This window comes from Crocodylus siamensis, chromosome 4 (assembly GCF_052110815.1).
Source record: "Crocodylus siamensis isolate JL-2025a chromosome 4, ASM5211081v1, whole genome shotgun sequence".
Classification (NCBI taxonomy): domain Eukaryota; kingdom Metazoa; phylum Chordata; order Crocodylia; family Crocodylidae; genus Crocodylus; species Crocodylus siamensis.
The window spans coordinates 94,836,020-94,847,112 of record NC_143398.1 but is presented as its reverse complement, the minus strand read 5'-3'; the positions used below and the strand labels follow the sequence as shown (position 1 = coordinate 94,847,112).

The following is an 11,093-nucleotide window of genomic DNA, read 5'->3' as shown; positions in this document are numbered from 1 at the left end:
TGCCATCATGTTCCTTACTCTGGGTCTACTCTGTAGCCATCTCTTCTCCCCTGTGTGCACTGAGATTGCTGGCAGGAGGTTTCCCAATTTTCTTCTGGTTAGATCATAACCAAACCAGATGTGCTGTCAGTTTCCTAAACTCACATGGTATATTTCAAGCACCAAGAACTCACCAGTATTTAAAAGTAACAGAGAAAACAGCTTTGCTCATGTTCCCATCTTCATCTGGCCTCAGGAATCACTCAGCACAGATGTAGTTTAAGTTGTGTTTAGATAGCTTTTCTTAAAAGTGAGTTTGGGAGCACCATGGCCTAAATGCACTCAACACCTGCCTACAGTGGGGATTAGGTCTCATGGTTAGGAACGGTAAAGGGAGAAACTGGCACGTGGTTGTTCACATTATAGTTGTGGTCCTCAAAGTTACACAGGGTGATCTCTGGCTACATTAAGACATCAGAATTGAACTGTAGTACACAGTCATGCATAAAAATGTGGGAACAAGGATACCAACCAATATGTCCTTCACATCCAGGTCTGGGAGCTGTTGTCTTAGGTTGTGAGCAGTGGTGTTAAGAATAACTGGTTATCTGTGGGACCTATGGGATAGTTTCATAGTTTCTAGGGTCAGAAGGGACCTGAGTAGATCATCTAGTCTGACCCCCTGCCATGGCAGAAAAGAGTACTGGGGTCAAATGACCCCAGCACAGTGTACATCTAGTCTCCTCTTAAAGACCCCCAGGGTAGGAGCCAGCACCACTTCTCTTGGAAGTTGGTTCCAGATCCTAGCTGCCCTGACACTGAAGTAGCGCCTCCTGATATCTAGCCTAAATCAGAATTTTTTCCCCCTGTCACTTCACTCAGGTGAGACTTGAACGCAGATCTCTCGCATGGTAGGCAGAAACTTGTACCACGCAGTCACTGGTACTGCCTTCTGGTATAAACCGTTGTCCTCTGATAAGGAGTCTCTCCTTACAAAGAAGAGACAGCAGAGATTCAGGAAGCTCATAAATTTAAAAGAACTTCAGGAGGCTGGGGTATGTGTTACCCTGCATGCTTTTCCATTTGCAGCATCTGTAGTTTTATGGCCACCAGTTCTAAACCAACTATTCTCATGCAGATTTCAGATGAAGTAGTGAATTTCTGCTATGCCCTATAGAATTTCTGTTATTTTTAATGCCCATCTTCAAGCACATCAAATGCATCTTCTTTTCCTTTAGCTATTTAATTTTGTGAAGCATACAGTCATAGCATGATTTTTTTTTCATTCAGAGATCTGATTGTGTTAAAAATTCTACCTCTTGTGCAAGAGACAGAAACAGCTAATTAAGAAACAGCCTATTGGCCAAGATGCCACAGAGCTGGGGTTTTCAACCTTTTTTAGGTGGAGTACCCCTGGCATCTGGTTAAGAAGTGGGGAGTACCCCAGTGGCTGGTTGACAAGCCAGGGGGAGGGTCACCCAGTGGCCAGTCAATGAGTGGGGGGGTCCCCTGCATGACAGTGAAACTGGAAGTCCCGGCAGCTTCTCCACACCGCTGCTGTGTACCCCTGTGGCCTTCCAAAGTATCCCCAGGGGTACGCATACCCCTGATTGAAACCCCCTGCCATAGAAAGTTAAAGGATTTCCCCAACTTCATAATATAATATAACAAAAGTGTCCCATTAAGCACAGGGTAAGTTTTGTGAGAAGTTCAAAGTTTCAGATGTGACATCATTTCTGCCCTTGCATGATTTCTCCTGAACTAAAACATTCAGAACATCTCTTGCTTCATTTTTGTGATGTCAGTTATTTTTCCTTCATATACTGTTAACATTTAATTGCTCATCTGTTTAGGATGAGAATTTTAATTTGGACAGCACCAGTGTTCACTCCTGTTTTAAGTGGATACATGAAAGAGTGGGCACAAAGATTTGTATTTTTCAATTTTTTTTATCTTTGTGGAAGGGGTGCTTGCATGAAGAATCATCGGGGTGGGGGGTGGGATATCACATGCCTTTTTTCTGCTTCTTCTGGTAACCAAGGTTGGTGCCAGCTATGGAATGCAGGTATGAAATGTTGGGATCAGGCTTAGATTAAATTCTACTGGGCTTGATTTCTTGATAAAGCACAAAAGAAAAAGTCAGAGCAATTGGAAGCTATTGCATAATAAACATAAAACTTGGTTCAGTAATCCCATCTGAACCTTATATTCGGGGTCTATAACAGGATGTGGAAGAATTTCATTCAAGGTTTTCTCCCTTACTCAACTGAATTAACTTAGACCCCTTAGGGGGTTCTAAGACTTTGCAGTATGTGCCAATATGAAAACAGCTGCTCAAAACCACTGGCCAGAACCAAGACCAAGGGGATGGATTGATCCCCTCTTACACACACCATTAACCAGCAAAGCATTTCAATGACTATTCCCCGCCTCAGCAGTTGTGCACCATATGCTACACAACCACTGTCTAAGAATGTCTTGCCATCTTACAATTCTGGACTAATACTGTTATGGTGCACAGGGCTTCACGGCATTGAAACTTATTAACTCCTTGGGCCCTGTGCATGTCTAACTGCATGCCTTAGATTGTGTTAACATATATTGGCTATGTACACATGTAAATAACCATTATTTTAACATTTTCTAATAAAGTTTTGAATTTGTTGGGGACTTACACTGCTACAAACTGCCAGGGAGTTTTATCAGATAAACTGCTGCAGAAGCTGATCTTTTAACAGCTCATATGATTTCTCTCCAGTATACTTTATTTTACTATCTATCTTTATAACTTGTATCCTTGGCAGATATCACAAAGTAAGCAGGATTAGGCCTACTCGTGAACTGGAACAAAAAATAAAATCCTAGTAGTGGAAGGTGGAAAAAACCTACTTAGCTCTTTCCGACTCATACAAAATACAGGATTATTCATTTTCCACTGTTCAGCAGTTTAGTCTAATTTTAAATGTCTTGAGTAATGGGGCTTCTACTGCTTCCCTTGGGAAATTATTCCACAGGTACTATAGCTCCTGATAATGAAAATGTCTTGCAAGTCAGCCTAAGTTTTCTTTTTCTTAATTTCATCCTAATACTGAAATTATCTATACTGATCTTCTAGATCAAAGAGTTTAAATTACTGTAGCATATCACAAATATAAGGGAATAAGATTATTTGCCTTTGCACTTAAAAGTTCTGCATTTCAATACTATTTTAACACAACTTCAGCTCTGCCTTAACACTGCTTTATGTCGCTTCACCAGAGTTTGGTTGGATGAGGGGCATGAGCTAGAGGTGAATACTGGATTGTCCAGTACAACAGGAGCTCCCATAGTGTAGGCAACATGCACATATCAATAAATATTCTCATCTCTGTGGACTGAGTACCTCAACTATCTCCAGTCTTACAGGCTTGACATGCAGTTTTTGAATAGCGTTTACTGTAAATTATCTATTAATGTTTTTCCACTTGCAGCCACAGCCCTTGAAGGAGACTGTGAACAGTTTTGAGTTACCTAAGCTTACCATGTTTGAATACTACTGTTCAAATAATAGTTAACCTAATTTTTAAGCTACTTATCCTAACTTCTGCACATTAGTAGACAAATTATGGAGGGCTTATGAAGCTACAGCGCCTTGAGAAATAGGGTGCAAAGCTATTTGGAGTTTAAGTTACCTCGTTGCTATTTTAAGCTAAAAAAAATGCCAAGTTTACTCTGGGACAAAGAATTTGATCCTTGGGATCCCACAGATGGACATGCTCATTGTCCCACTTTAAATACCTGTGAAGCATCTGAACTAAATGCTTTGCGCTGTGGGCTAGGAAAGCTAATTGAAGACCATTGCCATTCAAGATGCAGGTGCAAATGATTGTCCTGGCCTGGTTTTGGTGCCAAACCGTGGATTGAACAAGGTGTCTGGTTCTAGCTTTCCACAATCAAGCAAGGGTTTGGATGCGACTTGATAGGTAGGGCCCTGCCACGTTCAGATCAGTGCTGGATAGAAACCAGCTATAAAGCTGTTAACGCATTTTCAAGCACTAAATTTGTAGCAAGTCAACTCTTCATAGCTGGACTGCCACTGAGAACTACCTTGCGCAGGCGGCCGATTGATTGCGCGCCAGGAGGGGCCCGCGAGGAAGAGGAGCCGCATAGCGGCCGCGCCCCTCCCCCCGGCAGAACTACACCCCCCACAATGCCCCGCGGCGCCTCCCGGATGCTGCGCATGCGCCCCGGGCCGGGCTCACCACTGACGGTGGCGGAGGAGCCGATGAAGTGGGTCGGTGTCCAGCGCTCGCAGCACGGAGGAGGCAGCAGCAGCAGCAGGAGGTGCTTCTTGCGAAGGGACGGACCGACCGACCGACAGACGGGTGTGGATTGGGGCAGACGGACAGGCTGACGCAGGTTAGGGACAGGCTGATGCGGGTTAAGGGACGGATGGGCAGACAGACATGTGTGTTGATGCGGGTTAGGGGCAGGCTGCCAGGGAAGAGACTGGTGACTCGGGGTGGGGGTTGTGGGAGAGGGATAGAAAAGCCCCATGCAGGGGGTGGGCGGGTAGGTGGTCCCCACAGGCTAGGTGCCCCCTGGGCAGGGGCCAGGTGCGTTGAGTCCAGGCTGAAAATCCACGGCAGCCACCAGCAGACAGACGGGTGCAAGGGCCCGAGTGCGAACAAGACCGACAGATGAGGTGGCTGGCTGGAGCCTGAGGTCTGCAGGCTGCCCCGTGGGTACCACTGACATAACCCCGCCAGCCCCCAGTAGCTGGCAGGATGGGACAGGGCATGAGCCACTCAGTGTGGGGGAGCACCTGCCCCCCAGAGGTGCCCAGCAGCTGGCCCTTTCTTCTCCCTGCTGTGGGTGCCCACCTCCCATGGGGGCAGCTGCTGGCAGGGTCCACACGTGGCAGTGAAGTGAAGGGTGTCAGACCTGGTGACAGCAACCTCCAAGTGTGTGCAGCCGGCCAGGCTCCTTTGACTCCTGCAGCCTGGCCCGGAGCAGAGCAGCTTCCCACGTTGCTGCCCTGCTTTGCTTTCAGGCAGCCAAAGCTGTACTTGTGCTTCCCAGGCATTCCCTGGGCAGGGTTGTGCTGGTGGCTGACAGGGCTGGACCCGAGCTGGCTGGGCAAGCAGGTGGGTTCCTACCTGGCATGAAGGCCGAGTGTGCTTGCCCCATGGGGGTCACGAAGGAAAGACTTCTTCTTTGCACCCCCTGGCAGCTTCTACCTCGCCTGACGTAATGACTCAGGGGCTGCACCACCACTTCCTGACTCATTTTCTCTAAGGGTTCATGCTTGAGTTTCATAAGGGCATCTTCATTTTCTCTGCCCATGTTTCCTTGTACTTCTTTGCACTTCTCTTGCCCTCTGTCCCTCACCTGTCACTCCTCTAGCTTCCTGTGTTCATGGCTGGTTAGAAGCAGGTCATGACTTTCCCCTGATAGCCACCAATCCCAAATGCACAGGCTCTTGGGCTTTAATACTGTTAACCTCACGTTGCTGGCTTTGTCACCCTGTTCTGTTTCTTTTCAGATTTGCTCAGAGGAGAGCGAGTAAGACAGACTGTTTCTGTCTGCTGTGGGGGAGGGGGGAAAGCAGGGCTCGAAACATGGCAATAGCCTCCAGGCTTTGGGCATGAGTAGGTATGCCACCACCTTCTGAATTTCAGATCGTGGCAAAGCAAGAAGGAAAGCTGGAGACACATGCAACAGTTTCTCATGCAAGACAATATGAATACAGAGAAGGGGAGAACCAGCAGGGTGAATGAGGCCTAATCTCTGCAGGTAGTAGTTTTGGGGCCCTGCGCTATCAGAAATTGCTTACAGAGCCACCAACGTCAGATGCGGGGCGAAAAAGGGAAATGTTTTTCCTTTCGTATTTATATTCTCCTCCCATAATTCTTTAGGGGATGACCGAATTGCAGGAGTTGCTTTTTTGCTGTGGATTTCAACACCACCTTAGGTTTTTCTTTAGATGTTGTCATAGGTCCCCACATTGTGAAATCATAGTCATCCTCAGGATACCTTGTTACATGCAGTGTCTTAAGAAGAGTAAAGCAGGAAGTGTCTCTTGAAGAAATCAAGCATCCTTTGCTTTTAAAAAAAGAAAACAAATGAGAACAGACCAAGCCACTTGCAAACAGCAGACATGACACTGTATGTTGGCTGAATCTTGGGATCACTAGGAGGACCTTCCAGCCCAGAAAAAAACAATGGGCCGCTGCTTGCTGGATAATCTGGATTCCAGGCAGTCTTCCGGTTGCCGCAGAGACCAGAGAGAACAGGTCTCTGGTACCAGAAAGAGGATTAACTTCTTATTTATTCTCTGTAATGTTCCCAAACAGACAAGAGGGCTTATCGACTAGTCCTGCTTCTGGGAATTTACAGTCTGAAGGCATACAGGGTAGAAGTATAACATGTAATTAGGATGGCCAGCATAGTGATTGGCCCTGCTTTGCTAATGCAAGGTTAAGTTAATTTTGTTTGAAAAATGGTAGAATATATAAACTGTTGCCACCTTTCCCCATCCTAGTCAGGATTGGGTTTTGTGTCTCCTTAATGCAAGGTGACATCACTTGTGAAATGACTGCCTTTGGGAAGCAGGGGGAGATGATAAGAACATGGAGAAGGGGCACAGCTCTGTGCTGGTCCATAAGGGATGTTCTATAGACACTGTCCTTTCCTTTCCTTTCCATTAAAGAAGCCATGTTTTGGGAGGGTGATGATGAAGTACATAGTTAACAGTAGTAATAATGACACAGAGGCATTATTATGTATGTGTTTGTGATCAAACAACACTCATTTCAGGTCCTCTTGCCTCCAGATGCTGCTGCTGTTGGCAGGTGTTGGTGCTTTATACTTAACTTTTGGATATCCTGCAGCAAGACAGTACCTTACCAAACAGCAAAATTCAAATAGATGGTGTGATTTGGAGAATAGGCAATACTCAAAGTATGAAAGCCAATGTTTGCAGTCCTGGCTAGGCTGGTAGCAACTGAAATTGCTGCATTCTGATGATGATGACTCTTCAATGGTTTGAGTTAAATGAGCTGCTGGTCTTGGTCCAGTTCTCTGTGGACTGATGTCTATATTATAAAACCACTGTGGCAATTGCCTTGTGTCGGTTCACTCAGGAGAGGCCAGGGAGCAAGTTTCTGATGCTCTGGGTTGAAACCTGTTCTGGAAATAAATAGGTTTCCGTTTCCAAGGCTGCTAATCTGGCACTTCTCGCCAAATCACGGGAGGTTTAAAAAAGACATTCAGAAACATATTTGACTAAATTAAATGAGACCAGCATCTGCTGTGTCAGAGCTGAGAATTTTTATAAGAGATGTATATCTCAACCTTGGGCACCTGTAAGTCACCAATTTAGAATCAAGAATTGTTCAGTGTCTTAGGTAGATTGTGGAGAATGTGTATTCTCCTTGGAAATGATCAGAGCTGGTTTCTGTTAGACTGGGTTAGCTGATGAGGTGAATGGATACTTCTCAAACTGGGGCATGTGTACCACAGGGTGCATCTACATGAGATGCTAACTGTGCAGTAGCCTAATTCTACTGCACAGTAGCATGCAGGGCAAAAACCATGCTAATATGCTACTGCGCAGTAGTATTAAGCTACTGTACAGTTAGCATCACTAAAAAAGCCATTCACATGTGCTACTGCACACTTGATTTCTGCTTGGTTATACAAGTACTAAATTTAATGTACAGTAACTAGGGCACATCAGTGAATGTGTAGATGCCCCTCTGAGGGTGTGTTGTGAACTTCCAGAGAGTATAGGAGGAGAAGGACAGAGAAAGGGGGAATAGAAATGGAGGGAAAAGGAGATAAAGTAAACATGAAGAACACCTGTACTGTATGTGTCTGTCTCAGGATGCTGGTGAGGTTTCTGTGGTTGTAGTGAGCTACACAGGTGCACAGTTTTCTGTGGCTTATTGAGGTATACAAAATAACAAACTTTAAAAGGGCCTGAAAAAAAAATTGAGAACCACTGAGATGGACAAATGATTTGATCAGCTATAACAAATCCTGCATCTCTCAATACCCCTACAGAGATGTGGGACTCTTGATCCGAAAGCTCTGGCCTCAACAATATCAGCACCTGTTTCTATTTAAACACCCACTCTTCCTGCTGCCTTCTGTGGGAGCAGCTAAAAACTCTGCATTAGCTGGTCTTGCTAGTAGCTAGGGGGAACCACCTACTGAGGGATGATACTTGTTCCTTAATTTTGTTGCCAGCTACACTGTTGCCATCGTCAGGGGGGGGAAGAGGGGGATGTTGGTTCCACCACATGTCTGTGTTTCTGGGAAAGTGGCTCTTCTGCATCTGAGAGGGAACACAAAGGGTGCTGCTGGTAGCACGGGGCTCTGGCTATTTACAGCACACCATTAAATGTGCCCTTAGGAAAATGAAAGTTTGGCTTGTGAACAGAAGAGACCCCATCATGCCAGGCTGCTAGCTTGCCAGCTTGAGAGAGATCACACCAATTGTATCACCAGCAGAGCAGCTCTAATTGCTGGGCTAATCAGGTGAGTGTCTGTCTTTTGGAAATGGGTGGAGGGCAGGAGGAAAGCTCCCATAATGCAGCAGGATGATTGTACTAGGGAAGAAGAAAATCGTTTCTGATCTCCCCAAGCAGGAAATGAATTGCTCTTGTGCCATTCATCTCTTGTACCCTGGTAGTTATTAATGGTCCTAATACTTTCCAGCTGCTTTAAAAATATGCAAGTTAAGTTACTTGCATGTGTGATTCTTTTTTCCCCCCAGCATCTGGATCCAAAATGGTAGACTTTAGACAGCAACATTTCCAACAGATCCTGCAAGGATGGTCTTAGGGGGTGGTAGCTTTTAAACTTTGTAGGTGTCAGGTCTGGCTTTAGAAAAGGAAAGGCCTGAAAGAAGGAATCTGAATCCCAGTCTCAAGTGGTGTGCTACTTAACCAAGGGGTACTTGGCAAGTTAGTGCTTTGTTCACTCTGCATCTGCTGATCCTAGTACTGCCTTTTGCTCCTGTTAGCCCAGAAGAGCCAGCACTGCTGTGAGCATGTGATGTGTCATCTAGTCTGTCTTTGAGTGTCCTCAGAAGAATTAAAGGTCCTTTAAACCTGTGTAAACCTATCACAGGTGCTAAGAAGGCACAGGTTTCGCTGAGACCACAGTTTGACCTGTAGAGCCTTTCCTGCTGGAAACTGTGGATGAATAGGAGAGGATACAACTTGACTGGAGTCTCGGGGCAAGAGGAGGAGAGAAATATGAGAATCTGAGTTTGCTAGATCTGGAAGCTATTCAGCAAAGATGAATGCTGGTTCTATAATGTCAGTGCTACAGAATGCTCCTCAGAGTAGAGCAGCCCCTTAGCCCCTACATCAACGTCTCCCATTTGTGTAAGGAGGGTAATAACACTTATCTCTGAGTGGGTGCTTTTAGGTTTAATTATTTGTAGAGCATTTCAGTTTGCAAAGTTCTGCAGAAGTGCCGTGTGGTGCAGTGATACTTTATGGGTGGAAAGAAGCCTACTGACTATGAAGAAGCTGGATATACCACCACTGAGATAGGAGGTGTTCAGAGACTCCATAGCCAACAGTTAAGAAATGCAGTATTTTAGTTGGATTCTTTTCACTGATATTTAATGGAGGGGAAGGGGATATTGAAGCCTTCAGCCTGTGTCTCCAGAAGTATCATTGTCAGCCCGGTTGTGGGGTGCTGAGGAGTTTGTTTGCTTTTCATTGCTTTTGAGTGCTAGGCTCTGACTCATTCTTCCAGCTCTAGGTTGGAGTGGTAGGGGGGTATGCGTAGTTGCAGGAGATAGGGACACCTTTTGACTTGTTCTCTTTTTCCTTACTCTTTTAGTGCATGCCTGTGTACACACTTTCCCCCTCCTCCTCCCTTTCCCCAATTCACAATGTCAGGGATTTTAAACACTCTGAGTATTGAGTATTCTCTTTACCAATTAGTTTCCAACAAAATATTGTGAGTGAATCATGATCCTCTGCGCCTGCCAGCCCATTCACCTAGAGCTGTGCCAAGGCACCCCAATTCCAACCTGGCCCAGCTTCTGCCATCTTGCTCATGTCCCTTCTAAGCCACAACTGCCAAATCAGCAATGGCTTTCTGTGATGTCTGACCTGCTGCCTGGGAGGTCGTGGGATGGAGGAGGTTTAAACTCTTTTAACTTTTCTGCTAAATTGTGTGATCATCAGAGACAGGAAGCCAGATTGTTAGTCCATCATAATTGCTTCATTCTGGTCCTTCCACTCTGTTTGCAGACACTCAAAACATTGCTAAACTGGTTAGGTTGTAAAGCTTATGGAGGTGTTTCCTGAAATGAAACAAGGTTACAGCTATAATATCAGCTCTTTAATCTGGAAGGGCTGAGGGCTGACCAGCATGTTGCCTCTGCAGTAAGCATCTAATTGTAAGGCACAGGCCTTGCTTCCCTTTGCCTGGTTCCAGGCCACATATCCTTCCTGTTCTTTAGGCTCATGTTGAGTCCCATTTGATTGCTGACTTAATTATGGCGTTTTCCTCCCAACCATGTACACACAAAGCAAATATTGACTTGAGGAACAAATGGCATTTGCAGCTCCAAGTAGGTGGCAGCCTCACCTGAGGGTGGGGAGTATGGGAAAGGAAACATGTAGTGAGGATCATTGGATTCTCAACAGGAGCCTGCTTTGTGCATGCCATCTGGTGAATCATGATTGCAAACAGAGCAGAGAGTAATAGCAGCGAGGAATGCTGTAGATTAGGGGCCCACAACCGTTTACAAGCCACAAGCCAGAATAGCCTGGCTCCAGGCCTGTGTGGCTTTCCCTGAACCCAGGCTGGGGCCAGGCAATTGGGAGCTGCACCTGTCCTGTTGCTGCTGCTTCTCCAAATCCCCAGCAGCTGCAGTGTGAGCACAGCTTCTTGCTGGTGGGGAACAGTGCCAAGACCAGGTATCTGCAAACTGTCCATGCTGTTCCTGTCTCTCCCCGCCATCCCCTTGGGTTACAGTGGGACCACAACTGAAAGCTGCCCAGCTTCAGCAGAGCTGCCTGGTGATGAGAAGTTTCAGCCTTCCTACAGCTGGGTGAGAGGCGAGGAGGAGGTGGTGGCAGCAGGGATGCAGTTTGCAGGTG

General features: G+C 46.0%; 1 protein-coding gene across 3 annotated transcripts in view; it reads left to right on the top strand.

Annotated features, from left to right (window-relative positions):
• The first annotated feature begins 68 nt into the window (after positions 1-68).
• The window catches only part of SGSM3 (small G protein signaling modulator 3), a 50,592-nt gene continuing 39,567 nt past the window's right edge, over positions 69-11,093 (top strand). For 2 of the 3 annotated variants that reach the window (XM_090042974.1, XM_090042969.1), the window contains exon 1: positions 69-4,377. The gene's annotated coding sequence lies outside the window, so the exon portion shown is untranslated. Of the gene's footprint in view, positions 4,378-8,377; positions 8,503-11,093 lie in introns of all 3 variants that reach the window. The other variant, XM_090042971.1, reaches the window with a different exon arrangement.